Source organism: Camelina sativa, chromosome 15 (assembly GCF_000633955.1).
Source record: "Camelina sativa cultivar DH55 chromosome 15, Cs, whole genome shotgun sequence".
In the NCBI taxonomy this organism is placed as follows: domain Eukaryota; kingdom Viridiplantae; phylum Streptophyta; class Magnoliopsida; order Brassicales; family Brassicaceae; genus Camelina; species Camelina sativa.
In genome coordinates this window covers 16,904,178-16,921,674 of record NC_025699.1, presented here as the reverse complement: position 1 = coordinate 16,921,674, position 17,497 = coordinate 16,904,178, and the positions used below count along the sequence as shown (strand labels likewise).

The following is a 17,497-nucleotide window of genomic DNA, read 5'->3' as shown; positions in this document are numbered from 1 at the left end:
ATAATAATAGAAAAGTAAGGGTGTCACATGGGGACATTATGATTATTTGGTATAACAATTATGAACATGATTTGTGGCATGACATTCGCTGGTCTCTCACCTTCTTATATTCTCTTTTTTTTAGTGTTTTCTTTTACAAAAACTAAGGCTGTGATTGGCAACATAGGGAAAACGTATTTGAACAGAATAAAGTAAAAACCAGATGTTGTACACCATTCAGATCAAATATAACAATTTGCGGTTTTCAACACAAAAAAGAAATTAAAAAAATTTGCAGTTTTGTAGGTGTAATATTACACAAGACCGCACATCAACATCTCAACATACTTTTATCCAGCGGTTTTAGTTAAAATCCGCTACAGTAACTGATCATTGGAGAAAACCTTTTTATTTTTATTTTTTTTGTTTACCAAAATTTGTTATGTGTATATATTTTTCCAAAAATCACATATACAAGTAATAGGTTATATATTTCATTATTAGTGCATATAATATTTTATTATAATAAAAGTTTATGTACAAAGCCAACTTAGTTATATTTTTTTTATTTTTAAATAATAATTACAAAACTGTTACTAATTTATTAATAGAAATATTATTCTAAGAGATCAAATATACAGATATATATATATATATAAGATATATTTATATATATCTTTTTGTAAATAACACAAATGTTTGTGTAAATAGCACAGATGTTAAATAAATTATAAATAATGTCTTTTAGTTTTGCATAAAATATATCTACATAATAGTTTAAATAATTTTTGGTATTTAAGGTTTGAAATATTTTTTCATTAACACAAAACAATTAATAATTTACAATTATATTAATTATTTATTATTTTGTACCGCTTATTCTAAAACCGTAATTTTGTTTTCACCAATCAAACATTATTATGTACCGCTTATTTTGTACAAACCGCACTTGTCCCGCAAAAAACGCAGAGATATGCATAATATTTTTTAAATATATAATTAATATTGAATAAAAAAATAAATAACTAACATATTTTTTAATAACAAAAGTTCTGTGTATCTTTTCTTTATTCTTTCTCTTGTTCAAGCAACTTTAGAATGCATGTTCAAGAAAAAAAAATTATTTTTTCATTTTATCTTTAAAATTTCAAAATGTAATATATATATAAGTAATTTTAGTATTATGAATGTATAACCATAAATCAAGTTTTCTTAACAATAAATGAATTTATTGAAAAAATCAATATATTAACAACTAGATTTGAAAAAAATATAATCCATACTAGTTCTTTTTATTGTGTAATATTTGTTATGATTGAATTTGTTTATTGTTTTTAACATTGAATAAACATACATAATTAAATTTTAATTTTAATAAAATTTCATATTTAAAGTTCATAAATGATATATTTAAATTATAAATAAAAAATAAAAAAACCAAAATGTTAATAACTTATGAATACTAATTATTAATAAATTTATTTATAATATATGTAATGCGCACCGCTTTTCCTTTTTTTACCATTCACACAATTAATACTAAACCGCAAATAGTTTTTTCACCAATCAAATATCATTCTGTACCGCTTATTTTATAGAAACCGCACTTATCTCGCAAACCGCATGTACCGCAGTTGAACCATACCGCACTCCAAAACCGCTTTCCCCGTACAACCAAAACCGCGGTCACCATTCGGACCCTAAAGCTGTCAACACCCAAATTACAAGAAACAAAAAAGAAAAACATACACACACAAGCTTACGATAAATCCTAACTCTCCCTTGGTCATGTCGCCCCGTTTGCCCTATTTAGCATCGGTCCAATCAGTTTTGGCCTTTTCCACAATTTGTAGTTGTTTATAGAAAAGTGTTCTTTCAAAAAAAAAAACTAAAAAAAAAAAATTGAGAAGACCATTTTATGATCTGCGAATCTACATTTATTGGAAACAGTTATCGTATGTTTGAAAGAATAAAGTATGCATAAACAATTTCTGATGATATTTAATTGTTATTCCGATCCGCCTTTTGAGATTAGTGTGACTAATCGTTGGATGAGAACTATAAACATTGTGAATAATATAGAAAGACAAAAAAAAATGTATCACTTAGACACTTACAGTAATTAAAAACGACAACAGAAGAGGCACTAACACTTTTTTAGAGAAATTAGTCTAATTTAAGAATTCTTTAAGAAATAATTTCTAATCTCTATCAAAAAGTTTAGATTAGCTTCGAATTCCTCTCATTTTATATCTTTAGCTTTTTTTTGTCCAATTTAAATTTATATTCTTATTCAATTCGAATAATAATCTTTTAGTTTAAAATATTTTTTTTTCTTTCACTAAACCGAAATCTAATCTGTATGGGTTTTAGTTTCTCTTTCATTTCATAGGTTTTCAGGTTTTACCTCTTTGCTTGAACGTAGACTTATGAGTTTGATCTCATATATAACAAGCACATACCTCTTAATAAAAATATTTGTCTCTTTCTTCCTTGTTTGATTTGATTAAATTCATAGATCAAGAAGCATAATTACCAGGTTCGTAGTATCCATCACTAAGTCAAGTAATTATGCGGCAAAGCTTCACTATTCTTTCAAGTATAAAAGGTATGATTTGTAATCCCGTATAAGAAGTATAACCACTTTCAACATAACCAATCACAAAAACGATCCATATTGCTGTTATATACTTATATATATATATATATATATTTAACTATTTAAATATCGCTAATATTCTCTTTACTTGCTTAATTTTTTTTGTACTACTTTATATATCACTTTGACCTGAAATCATACGAAGCAACTCCGTTGGATGAGTTATATAAGTGACAACCAATATGGTTATGCCTTATAAAATAATGCATTGAACAACTTATATTATGCAATTCTAAGTGAAGAGAGAGACTTGTGTGACACCTCACCCATGGCTGCGAAAACACCTGTTTAGTATTCCCTTTCCTTATATAATAGCCCACAAAACGATCATAACTTTTTTATTGATACACATATCACTTGCAAACTTTTTCTTCTTCTTCTCCATGTCCTGTCTATAAAAGAAAAGTAAAATAAAAATGGCGACTTTGGAGGAAAAAGTATACCATACTAAAAGCTATCTCACTATGCTAGGTACTAGTCACAATGTTAGACCAAGCCCAAGGGTAAATCAACTAATGAGGTTCTAAAACACGAACATTAAGATTAAGATTTATCACCCCGATATATACATTTAAAGGGTGCTTCATTATCAAACACATATGGTTGTAGTCTTGTAGACATAATTTTCGAGAGTGTTTCGTATCATGCATCACAGTTCTGTTTTTTGATGCGATATTAATCGTCTATGAGGTGATTTGTATGCTAAATCGTTTTTCATTCATGAAGGTTAAAATTTATCAACTGATCTATAAATGTATACGAAAATTTAAAATTTTCTTAAGAAAATAACAATATTCTCATATAAACTATAGGACAAGATATATTTAACACCAATTAATCATATATCTTTATATACTTATTTAAGCAATGTTGTTAAAATTTAATCCTACTATCATGTGGCATATTACAAAAAAAATGTCATTATATTTTAATTAATTTAATAACTAACAAAAGAAATTTTTATATTGGTTTACAAAATAATAAAATAATATTTTTGAAATTATTTAACAGATTCTATTTATTGCTTTAGTAATTTTAGGAAATAATAACAAGCTATTCTGAACAACTATAAAACTTAATTTTATTTAAAAAATAAGATTAAATATTTGCATATCTAAATTATTTAATAATGATAGATATATTTTAAAACTAAGATACAACATTTTTTAATTTAAAAATATCTCCATATATTTATTTAAGCAATGTTGTTAGAATTTTAACCAGCTTTGATGTGGCATATTATGAAAATGCTATTGCATTTTAATTAATCTAAAAACTAACAAAAGAAAAGTTTATATTGGTTTACAAAATAAGAAAACAATATTTTTGAAATTATTTAACAGAATCTATTTATTGTTTCATAAATCTTAGGAAAAAATAACAAACTATTTAATGGGTGAGTTAGTGTTTAAAAAAGAAAATAGTGTGTTTTGCTATGAGGGTGAAAAAAATGCGATCTAGGGTTTTTTGCTTTTTACGCAAGGTATGCTGCCGCCGGTGGCTGGAGATTCTCTTTCCGTTGATGGCTCACAAAAGACTGTAGGGATCGAGGAGGGGGAGGTTCTGTCGGTCAGTGAAGCTGTTTTTGTGTCGGGGGTTTTGAATGTGCAGAGCGAGGAGGGTGGGGTAAGTATAGAGAAGATGACAGTCCAGGGGACGAAAGGGAAGGTTACTGAGAATGCGGTTACGGAGACGAGGGTCGGGAGTACTATGTCGCGTGATGCGCAACATAAACAGAAGCGCTTGTGGGTCTCCATGGTTAAGGAACCAGCGGGGATGGAGAAGGTAGATTTGGCGGTAGAGGATGTTGATGGTATGCCAACAGTTAGGATACCAGACAGGGTTTTTGAGGAAGCTCAACTACTCTGGAAAGATTTTCTTATCAGGAAATTTTTAGCAAAGGCTCATTTTGTGGGTGGTATTCATGCCCTAGTGAACAAAATTTGGACATTGGGGGATAAAACTATTAAGATTGAGGTGTTTGTGGTGGATACCTATACAGTGCGCTTTCGGATTAGGGATGTGCGTACTCGTGAGCGGGTTCTAAGGTGTGGTATGTGGAATCTATGTGGAGTTCCAGTGGTTCTCACTAAATGGAGTCCAATTGTTGATACAAAACAAGAAGAATTAACTCATGTTCCCCTTTGGGTCATAGTTAAAAATGTACCTGCAAAGTACTTTTCTTGGAAGGTATTAAGTGCTATTACGAGTCTACTAGGTGTACCAAAAAAGTTGCACCCTGATACAGAGGCATGTAAGTCGTTTGAGGAGGTGGATTTAACAAAGAACTTTCCTAAACATATGTCTTTTAAATCCGGGAAGGGAGGCGATACTGTTGTGGAGTTTTTCTACCTATGGTTACCCCCACGGTGCATTGACTGCTCCAAATGGGGACACATGAACTCATACTGTTTGAAAAAAGGAAAGCATGGAGAGATTGTTAATGTAGAGGACAAGGAGTGGGATTGGTGTACACCTACTACAGGAGGTAAGATCCAGAACCAAGCGGAAGTTATCACGGTCATATCATGAGAAGAGAATGGCGTCGTTACACAGGCTTCCTCTCATGTTGTTAATGTAGAGGACAAGGAGCAGGATTGGTGTACACCTACTAAGGGGATTCGTAGTCCAGGTAAACAGTTAGATATAAGTCAGGTCGATGCTTCAAAGCTTTCAAACTCCTTTTCATGTCTTAGTGAAAAGGAAGAGGAAGGAGAGGATGTTATACCCGATTTGGAACAGAGTCTCGATCTTACTCAACAGCCTGGTGGTGGGGATCCTACGGCTATCGTGCCTACGGCTATCGTGCCTACGGCTGATCAGGGAGGAACTGAGACAGCCAAGATACCCATGGGGGTGACGCTCTGGCCCTCTCTTCCACGCGCTTTGAAGGAAAGCCATAAATTTATCTCGTAAACCAGCACACAGAGTACTAGGCCTCCTCCTAGTAATCTGTCAACACGTAAAACTTCCAAAGATCTCTGATGTCCGGGTTTTTCTGGAATGTCATAGGCTTCAACAAGAAGGAGAAGCACCGTGTGGTACGAGAGTGGATGACTCGTGGTAATTTTGATTTTGATTGTTTGATTGAAAAAAAGGTTAAGGAACGTAGATCAAGTCGTGTTATTGACTCAGTGTTTGCTAATTGGTCTTTTATGGCTAATTATGAAGAGCATCGAATGGGAAAAATCTGGATAGTTTGGAAGAATAATGTGCGCATTACACCAGTGTTTAAAACCTCACAACTCATTACGGTCTCAGTATGTGTTGAAGGGAAGGAGGATTTCTTTGTCATTTTTGTTTACGCGTCCAACTTAGTTGCAGAGCGTAAGTAGCTTTGGAGTGAATTACGACATCATCACTCATCTCCACTCTTTCATGGCCGAGCTTGGCTTATCTGTGGGGATTTCAATGAAATCTTGGATAATGAGGATCACTCTCTATATGATGTTAATCCTTTTATCCTAGCAGGCATGAGGGATTTTGAGGACCTTGTCAATTTTTGCGAACTAGTTGATATGAGTTATTAGGGTCAGCGATTTACATGGTGTAACAAACGTCAGGAGGGGGTAATTTGTAAGAAACTAGACCGAGTGTTGGTTAATCAGGAATGGTTTCAGCAGTATGGTCAGTCATATTCTGTTTTCGAGCCTGGGGGATGCTCAGACCACTTACGTTGCAGCTTTTATCTCTCTACGGTGAAGTCGAAAGTGAAGAGGCCATTTAAATTTATAAATGCAGTCACAAAACAGCCAGAGTTCCTCTCTCAACTGGCTGGACGATGGCAAGAGTCACCCGCTCTTTTCCATTCCACCTCTGCGATGCATCGTTTCTCAAAATCATTAAAAGGACTTAAACCACATCTTCGGAGCATGGGCAAGAAACTGGTGGCAAACATTACTGTCCGCACAAAGGAGGCATATGACACTCTTTGCACTCTGCAGGAGCGGACTATGACCTTTCCTTCCTCTCAGGTTATACAGGACGAGGCTGATGCATATGCGAAGTGGCGAAGATTGACTGATATTGAAGAACGGTACCTGCAACAAAAAGCAAAGTTGCATTGGCTGAAGGTTGGTGATCAAAATAATAAGGCTTTCTATGCGTCTGCTAAGATTAGGGAATCGAGAAATAATATAAAGGAGATTCAATGTGGAGATGGAAGGGTCGTCACTGATCATGATCACATCAAAGAGGAAGCGGTAAGACATTTTCGAGATTTTCTCACTTTTTCCCCTGCTGACTATGTCGAATGGACTATTGAGGAGTTGTCGGACCTTCTGAGTTTTAAATGTGATCCTACTGACAAATCTATGCTCACTATAGAGGTTACCAAGGAGGAAATTAAAAAGGTTCTGTTTGCGATGCGCACAAACAAATCTCTAGGCCCTGATGGCTTCACTGTGGAGTTCTTTAGCAGTGCAATCCTTCTTCCGGACAGGCTTTCTACCTAAGGGGGTCAACTATACTATTTTAGCTCTTATACCAAAGAAGACAAAGGCAATGACAATGAAAGATTATAGGCCAATTTCATGTTGCAATGTCTTGCACAATGTCATTTCCAAGATTCTTGCTACAAGACTCAAAGGTATCCTTCCCAAATTCATCTCTCCTAATCAATCAGCCTTTATCAAGGACAAATTGCTGATGGAGAAGGTACTTCTTGCCACAGAGCTTGTCAAAGACTACCATAAAGACTCCATCTATCCTCGTTGTGCCATGAAAATCGATATTTCAAAAGCTTTTGACTCAGTGCAGTGGGGTTTCCTACTGAATACGTTAAGAGCTCTTGACTTTCCTGATCAATTCGTCAACTGGATTCAAACGTGTATCACCTCTGCATCATTTTCTATTCAAGTAAATGGAGAACTTGCGGGTTATTTTCAAAGCAAGAGAGGCTTGAGACAAGGTTGCTCGCTGAGTCCTTATTTTTTTGTCATCTGCATGAATGTGTTGTCTCGCCATATTGACAAAGCGGCCTTGAATAAGCAGTTTGAGTACCACCCGAAATGCCAATTGCTTCATCTCACTCATCTCAGTTTTGCGGATGATTTAATGGTTTTTACTGCTGGAAATAAGAGTTCAGTCGAGGGTGTTCTGGAGGTTTTCGATGATTTTGCCTATCACTCAAGACTGCAGATTAGTCTTGAGAAGTCAACCTTGTTTATGGCAAGAATAGCTCCGGATAAAGAAACGGAGATTCTGCAACAGTTCCCCTTCGCGTCGGGTGTGTTACCGGTTTGATACCTTGGTCTACCTCTACTCTCTAAACGCATGTCTGAAGCTGATTATCTCCCTCTCTTGGAAAGGATAAGTTCACAAATAAGTTCCTGGACAGCTAGGTCGCTCTCTTTTGCAGGCAGGTTACAGCTGCTAAGTTCGGTGATTTTTAGTTTAACAAACTTTTGGATCTCTCTTTTTAGACTTCCAAAAGCTTGTATAAAGGAAATAGACAAATTATTCTCTGCTTTTTTGTGGTCTGGTCCTACTCTAAACACCAAAAAAGCAAAAGTAGCCTAGACTGAGGTCTGTTTACCTAAGAAAGAAGGCCTGCACTCCATAGAAGAAGCAAATAAAGTAAGTATGTTGAAACTGATATGGAGAATTCTGTCTGCTAAAGATTCTTTGTGGGTGGATTGGGTCAAGCGATGTCTTATCCGGAGTGGCTCGTTGTGGGCAGAGAAATTGATCTCCCCCACTGGCTCTTGGATATGGAACAAGATCTTAAAATATAGGAACTTAGCGGCACAGTTTCATAAGGTGGAAGTTAAGAATGGTGAATCAACTTCTTTTTGGTTTGACAACTGGAGCTCTATGGGATGTTTACATGACCAACTTGGAGATAGAGGGACAATAACACTAGGTGTATCTACAGCAAGCACTATGGCCGAGGTCATGGTCATGCCGCGACACCGACGACACAAACATCCTGTACTCAATCAAGTGGAGGAGGAGATACAGTACCACAAGTTGAGAAGAACTGCAGAACGGGACGTCACCCTTTGGAAAGGCAGAAACAGTGTGTATCGCAAGACTTTCATGACCAAAGAAACTTGGTCTCTCATTCGGGTTGCTCGACCAACAATGGCTAACTACAAAGCAGTTTGGTTCCCGTTCTGCACTCTGAAGTATGCTTTTATAACTTGGTTGGCGATGAAGAACAGGCTTTCAACTGGAGACAGGATGCAAAACTGGAACCAAAATGTCAATACAAGCTGCACTTTCTGCAACAACCCCATGGAAACAATCGACCACCTGTTTTTCCAATGTTCCTTTGCACAGACGGTATGGGAGAAGCTCACTAGAGGTCTGCTCTTGCACAAGTACACTGCAGAATGGCGAGACATCGCAACACTGATTGGTGGAAATGAGCTTGATAAGAAGTCACGCTTCATCATCGGATACACATTTCAGAATACTCTGTATCTCCTTTGGAGAGAAAGGAATGATAGACGTCATGGCAACCAACCATCGCCGGCAGAGAAGCTGGTCAAGCTCATAGACAAAAACGTTCGGAACAGGTTGAGTACGATCGGGAACAAAGAGGATACCACGATACAGATGTGGTTTGCGACAAGATCCTATTAAGACCATAGCATAATCTTTCTAATTTTTTAGAAATGTTTTGAGAAAAAGGCTTTGCTCTGCATTGTAAAACGTTTATTTTTCTTTGAATATAATTTAACATTAAATTATTTAATTGAAAAAAAACTATTTTAATTGGCTAAAACTTATGTTTTTATACACAATATTCACTATATAAACAATACTAAGTGTATAATGTTGACAATATGCATATACATAATCTAATTTTAATTTTCATATACATAATCTAACCATTTGTGAATACAAAAAGATTGATCACTGCAAAATTTTATATTTATTAGATACATTTTTTCTCTTGAATTTTATATAGCTCTTGGAAAAAGGAAACAAAATCACTACCTCTAAAAGTATGTTTTAATCATAATTCATCAATTTGTAATACCAGATCACGGGTCAATACAAATTTTGTTTAGTTTTTTTTTAGACTTTACCGAATTTATAATTAACGAATTTGATATTTCACTCAAACCAAAATAGTAGTATCGATTATGGGTCAAAATTGGAGTATGAAACAAGTAAATTAAATATATAATTTTATAAAATGTATAGGATAAATAAAAATTTTATTATTATTTTGTAACAAACAAATCCAAATTTACGTAAATATTTCTCCATGCGATACAGCGTGGGTCACTAACTAGTTCTAATTATTATTATTATTATTATTATTACCTGTTCGGTAAAAATAATTCATCGACTAACCAACGTATGACAGTTGCTAAACCATGTAAACCATGTGGTTGGTTGTCTAAAAGAGCTAAAAGGTTATTGATGATATTTAACCGGTTGTTAAGAGGACTGGTTCGTTTGATGGAAGGTTCTAGACAACGTCCTAAAGATCATAAACAACCTGCAGAAAGACCTATCGACATATACAACAAGCCCAAACCTTTACCTTGGTGGACAAACAACCGACAAGCAATTGGAAACTTACCATAAATAAATTAGGAAGTTATCAAAGGAAAAAGGAAAGGAAGAAGGCGGTTCCTACAAAGAATCTATATATACATTTTTGAAGTACATTTTGGGTTTTACTCTTTTATTGTACTTATTTACAAAATTAAACCCTTAAAATTTCCAAAAATAACATTACTCCAGATTTTGTTTCCTAAATATATTACATACCATTTCAACTAAAAAATACAACAAAATCAATTTGGAAACAGAAACTATGAAGATATTTAACCACACTTTCTATTGTGTATTGAAGATATTCGATCTCTGAATCATTTGCAAACAAAGAAAACAACAATTTGATTCCTATTTTATTTTCCAAAACCTATGGGCTTTGATTCTTAACGTAAGAAAAACTTTGATTCACATTTATTTAAATTTTATAATTAATATATATAAACTTATAAAATTTTAAAATATTACGAATATGTAAAATTTTAAAAAATTAAATACTATTTAATATGGTTATATAGTAGATGAGTTATAAAGAGGACATTTTGGAATTAATAAAATATCATTAAATTTTTGCTAACACGGCTTAAATCCTCATTTTATTATTTGTCAAAACTATTAATATTAGAATATTTGACATATAAAATTAAGTTGATTTAACTAAGATTGTGTAAAATAATTAAATCATTAAAAAAAATATAACTTAATCATAGCGTAAAAATGACTTATTATGTATTTAAATCCCTTATTTTTTGTTATAATAATTAAAAATTAAAATAGAATCTCAAACACTAAACAAAACAAACTAACTATAACAAAAAATGGTCATGAAGTATATTATGGGTTAAAAAAAATAATATAAACATTTAACCGCACGAACGGCAGGAAATTTAGTTATTGCTCTATTTGCAAAATATCTAATATTTAAATAACAAATACAATATAAAATATAAATAATAATAAAAATTATATTCACGCGGTGTACCGCGGGTTAAAATCTAGTTAGGGTTCAAAAACCTTATAAATAATTAACGATCTCAAACACTTAAAAGCAAGATTAGGGTTCTAGTTGATTAGTTGTGGCTTGTTTCTTGTACTTGTTATCAACATCTTGATTAATAAGAGATACTTTTCTGCCTAGATTTCTTGTTTTCCATAGACTCTCACAAACCGGTTACTTTTGCTCAAACATTAACATTCTTTGAGGGGATTACAGTGAATATCAATTAAATGAATCACCATAATAATTAACACCTCATGGCATTTCAGTCAAAAAATTATAATTATCACACCTCTTTTTGTGTACATTTAATTTACAAATACACTATTAACTTGCATAGAAGCGATTCAGAATCTAAAGTTGCTGATTATGAGACTATTTTCTTTTCTTTTGTTTGGTGTTTTTATTTGGATTTTGAATTTACCCATCCATCACTAGTTTGAGAAAATATTATTATATTAAAAAAAATAGTCAAAACCTGCATGAAAGCTTATATTACCATAATTACAAATTTATTAGATTACAACTTGACATCAACACTAATACATATGTTTGGCTAGATGTCCACTTCAAATATTGTATTATTTCTTTGTTAAGTTCTTAATATTATTATAATTAGAAATTTACTGTTATTATAATTGATTAGCAATCCCAGCTGCATGCACATTGCTTATGCCCTACATATGGTCCACCAGGTGAAACAACACAATGTGGGCGTGCGTGTGAATGACTCTTGGAACACAAACTCTTACAATTTTGTGGCGTACAACCAGTATAGCTTAAAACAACACCACATTTATTTGCAAAATCCCAACCTTTCACTCCTGTTACAATAACAAGTTTAAATTAAAAATCTTAGTTCATATATCTAAAACTGAAAATATTACTTTGACTTTTTACCGTAAAGATATATGTTTTGAAATGGAACATAGGTTTACAATTATAAATATTTAGTATATTAAGTTAATTTGAATGTATCATATAGTTTTTCTTAGAAAATTGTTTAACACAATATTTATAAAACAATTAGTTGTAATTTGAAACACTTACCTATGTGGCATGAGAGAAAAGAATCATTTAAGACAAAGAAACAACTGAAATATGTTTCATCACTTGATATCAAAATTATTCTAATAATGTTAAAACCATATAAATTTACAAAGTAGGGAATTATCCAATATATGTGAAAAATTAAAAACAATTAGTAGAAAATGTAAGTATATACCTAGCAGAAGAACTGTGAAGACAATAAGAACGGTGAATGAAAGTTGACAGGATTTTTTCATCATGTTTGATATAAATGGATCAATAGTGTTTTTTGTTTTTTCTTTTGTTTTTTAGAAAACTTAAATATTTAATAGTGTTTTAAAATTTTCATATTAAAAACCAAAGAAAGAACGTGTAGTTTATATAGTGAATTAAGTGTGTCTCATACATTTCTAATTTAAGAAATGAGGTATGTACTATCCTATATCCCAAATTATAGGATCTAATTTGACCCAAATTCAAGGTTTCTACGGTAAGATAGGTAAAACTTGTAAACTTGTTTTTTTTTTTCTTAATTTTTTTTTTTATAAAAATTTGTTTGAGTTTTAATGGCATATCCTTTTAATCGCGGGAACAAAAATAATAGAATACAATCATCAAAATTTAGTAAAATACTATATGGTCACTTTTAAAATGAATTACACAAGATGCAAAATAACAATACCCGACGAAGTTTCTGGCAAAACTTGTGTGAAGCTTCAGATCTCAAATCTTCTTCTTTTTCTTTTTTGGCTAAGCTTTCGGTAAAGCTTCCGATCTTAGATTCCAAAAATAGATGAAGGAGAGAGCAGAGGGAAGAGGAAAGCTCCAAAGGGAGACGCCAATGCATGGCGGACGGAAGAGACGATTGTTGTAGAAGAATGAAAATAAGAAAGATATTCAAAGAGACAAAGATGTTAGAGTGAAGAAAAGAATGTTCCACAGCAACGAACAGAAGAACAGGAAGATACTAAGAGGAATCCATGGCTGTGTATCTCCTTTGGTGCTCTGCTCATACTTACCAGTCTTGATTCTCATGATATTTTTCTTTCTCCCCTCTCTTTAGACTCGATTTGATGAGCGAATTCCCATATTGTGTTGAGCTCTAATTTAAATCTAAAATGCTTGTAAGGTGTTTAATCTTACTGTATTTATCAATCATCTTCGATACCTTCTGAAAATAATATCTCGGGAATCAATTTGATTTGTAGGAGAATTAGATGCTTATATTGATGTGTGACTGTGTTGTTGATGGAAACTTAAATTTGAGTTTTTTCTTCGATTGATTGTTGTGTTGATAAAGACGTTACTAGAGAGTTGTATTAGGATGGAATAGTCATTTAATTGTTTAAGGTTCTAGGTGAATAGAGTTTGGGATGGTTTCATTTCACCTTTGCTATAAGAACATGAAGGTTTTAAATTGGTGTAAGGCTTTTATATGTACTATTGAGATTGAGAAGAACAATAATGTAGTCTAATCCAATATGTTGGAATGATTTTAGTTGAGTTACTATGTGGTGAGTTAATTTTTGGTTTTTATTCTCGTACTTTTTGTATGTTTGCATGTGGGCGCAGAGCCGTCCCCAAGCACAAGCTGATGAAGCATGTGTTTACAGCCCGAAAATTATATGATATATTTCGGCCTCAAATTTCAGAAAAGTGTCGTTAGTGTGGTGGTAAATATGAACATTAAAGTGTTTGAGTTCTAGTGTTCGACCGATGGCACCACTTATTTTTACAAACTTTTTTTTCCTTTCTATGGTCCACTAAAAGAATCAGCTTTACAATTATTTTGGGCTTGTGGCCCCAATATGTTGTGCGACGGCTCTGTGTGGGCGCTATGGCATCAGCTATCAGCACCACTAATTAAGTATCACAAACGTAAGCTCAACTTTCATTAGCAAATCCTTATGCTACTGCAAGCAGCTTTTCATTTTTGCTCGTATATGATTTATCTTCTGTTCTGAAAGTACTTAGCTAGACGTCTTTTAATTACGATGAATACCTAGCAAGTGGACAAGCATCTCCTTGTCATTTTTGTTCTAGCTGTGCAACTTTTTGCGTTATGTCCTCGTCTTTACTCAAAATTTAATGTTAGTGCATGTAAAAGATAAGTGCATGTAAAAGATAAGCTTAAGTTTGGTATGGCCAGATAGTTTTGGTGCAGTTGCTTTAATTTATCTTATTCTCTCTTTCTCTCATAAACTAAGAACCAAAGGGCACATGATAATCCTGCATTTATTGTTGTAGCCTGCTTCTTATTTGTTGCAACTGTATCCTATTGTGCCACGTAAGTATTTTGTATATGTGAATATTTAGAGTATGACAGATAACTATTGCTTTGGAATACGAATTAAGTATGTTTTTTTATTGATTTAAAATATGATGTTTATACTTCATGTATGACCATAGTGGCTCTCATGTCGTCGTCGGTCTTTGGAGTTCTGATCTCCCAGCCTTTATCATCGGAGCAGTTAAAGTAAGAAAATTCATCGTTGTCATCGATTTCGATGTATTCTGTTTCTTTGGCTTGTACTTCCTCCGATATGGAGTTGGCTAGTACTGTTAATGAGACAGAGTACAGTTGAGGAGGATCTTATAGTTTTGGTCAGTCATCATCATTTTTGGAATTTTTAAATATTTAGGAAACTCTTCCTAAATTTCAAGGACATCTTCTTAAACATTATGAAATCCTTCATAAATCTAAAAAAATAAGTTTTTGAATCATTTAATTTAAGATTTGTCTAAATGTATCACATATTACTCCATTTAGTAAGGTATATTTGATTTTCTTTTGTGCACATTCTAATATTATATATACTAGATATTCACCCGCGGTACACCGTAAGGCTATTTTTTTATAAAAAAGGTAATTTGTTTTATAGATTAACTATATATATAACTAATGTTTAATTTGTATTTTTTAAAAATGTACAACCTTACAAATATAGATATATTAGTTAGTATAGAAATTAGAAAGTATTTTGTTAGTAGTATAGAATTCCTACATGTACTAAAAGTAGAAATGTTATATCGACCGCTAATACTTAACTATGTATGTTTTGTTCATATATTTATAGAAAAGTAGATGTTATATTCATAAAATATAAACAAACCAATAAACTAATTAACCTGGGATTCAACCGGTCCGACTAATTGACCCAGCAACCCGAAAGACTTCCGGTTCACCTTCCGGTCCGGTTTTAAAAACATTGTCGTTTATTGATTAGGCCGATTGTTTAGGAAAACGTCTGTATGGAGAAAATATTGTTTTGTAAAATTGGAAACTTAATATTAATTAAATTAATTATAATCTTAATACTTAATGTTAAAGGGAGTGGTTTCCTATTATTTTGGAAATTTTATTGGATAGGAAATTTTGTTTCCAAAAATCAACACTTAATACTAATTAATTAAATAAAAACAAATTAATAATTAATACTAATGTCATGCTTGTAAATAGGTTGCAACTCTAGGATTTATTTGCAAAATGTCTCCAAAAATGTATATATATATATATAACTAATATTTTGATTTTGTGTTTTCCTAATTATTTTATGAAGGCTATCATAAAGTTTAAGGTTTCCTTCCTAAATATTATTGAATCCTTCCTAAATATAAATAAATATGTTTCTAAATCTCTTTTTTTGGTGTTTTATCTCAATATGTGAAAGATTACTCCATTAGTGAAGGGGTAATAATATCATTTTAGTGCATATCAAGGTGTTTACCAATATCGAGACTTTTTATGACGGTCATCCTTAAGCTCATCATGAAATCCAAACTTTTTATGGAGGTCATCCTGAGGTTCAAGTAAACTTTGAATTACGTGGAATATTCCTGAATTTCCAAAGAGTGATGGTTTTTCAAGTTATAAGAACATGGAGAAGAGGTTCTAAAAAGACAGAGAACTTAAACAAGAGTGAAAAACATAGTGAAGACCTTTGTTCAGAGCACTTTTTAGTCATTTTTTGCATTGTATATAGCCTAACCTTAGCATTTTTAGATCTTTAACATTAGATATTTGCATTTAGGTTATTTAGGGTGTTACATCATTGCATTATTGCATTTTGGATAAGAACAGGTGCTTTGGAGCCTTAAAAGAGCAAGAATGAGGAGGAACCCGAGCATGTACCTGATGGTGTGATCGTGCAAGAAGAACAGCCCGAAACTTTGAACCCCAACCTTTTCTTTCAAGCCTTGTTGCGATTTGTTTAGTGAGGCCTTTTCAGTTTCGATAGTGCTATAGGTTGTGAAACCTTTAGAGTATTGAGAACGACAGAGAACTGACTCTTATTTTAGCTAAGTTTAGAACTATTTGAACAAGCTAATAAAATCAGTTTTGAAAGATAGGTGGTTAACATGTTTATTTGGGGTTGGGTTGAAGATCAAAAGAGAAATAAAAAAAAGAAGAGAGTCTCTAAGGTTCAGCTTAATTAGCTCTAAGTCTCTAAGTAAAAAAAAAATAAAAAAAAAATAGAAGTATAGCAAAGAAACACAAAAAAGGGGTTGTAAAAGAGAGCTAGATTACTCTGCCATGATTGAACAAGTACATATGTATGAACAAGTACATATGTATTAAGATTACTCTGCCATGATTGAACAAATATATGGTTAAGATAAATCACTGATTGAGACGACTCGAAATAATCCATAATGGAGAAGATAGATTACTCTGCCATGATTGAACAAGTTATTTTTTTGTTTACGTGAGGAAATTTGAAGTAGTAGATATATGAGAAGTGATGAGTAGTTCGAAATTATTATCCTAAGAAAAATCTGCGGCCTAAAATCATTGAAAAAGGTGTAGAAATTTATCTCCTATGCCAACAAAGAATGAAACTAGCGGCAACTAGGAGAAGCAAGAGACCAACGAATAGGGGACATCGCTACTTGTGATTGATGTATTAAGTAAATTTAAATGACTTCGTTAATTATCCAATAAAAAGGTTTAAATGTCTTCGAAAATATTGACCGATCACGTGGAGAACCGTGAGTTACATAGTTATTTGAAAATAAATTTTGTTCCGTATTTTCACACAAAAAAATGTGCTACTAATCTCAAAATAGGATACTTCCAAGTCCTAACCGATACTTCCAAGTCCTAACCGATCTAGACAGACGCATGCATGCACACGTTTACCAAACCTATGCATTGTAAGTTGTTACAGGTAAGTTCTCAGTAAATTGTGAACAAGTGACTGCTCTTATTGTTTTATATGTATCTGCATGCCTGGTGATATAAGTCGTCTGACTCACGATACCAATAAGGTTTCATGTAACGTATTATCTTTTTTTTTTTTTTTTTTTTTTTTTAAATT

General features: G+C 32.6%; 1 long non-coding RNA gene across 1 annotated transcript; it reads right to left on the bottom strand.

Annotated features, from left to right (window-relative positions):
- Positions 11,619–12,593, bottom strand: LOC104747006. The gene is made up of 2 exons (XR_761068.2): positions 12,376–12,593; positions 11,619–11,974 (listed from the first exon to the last, which is right to left on the bottom strand). It is a non-coding gene; the product is annotated as an uncharacterized LOC104747006 (long non-coding RNA).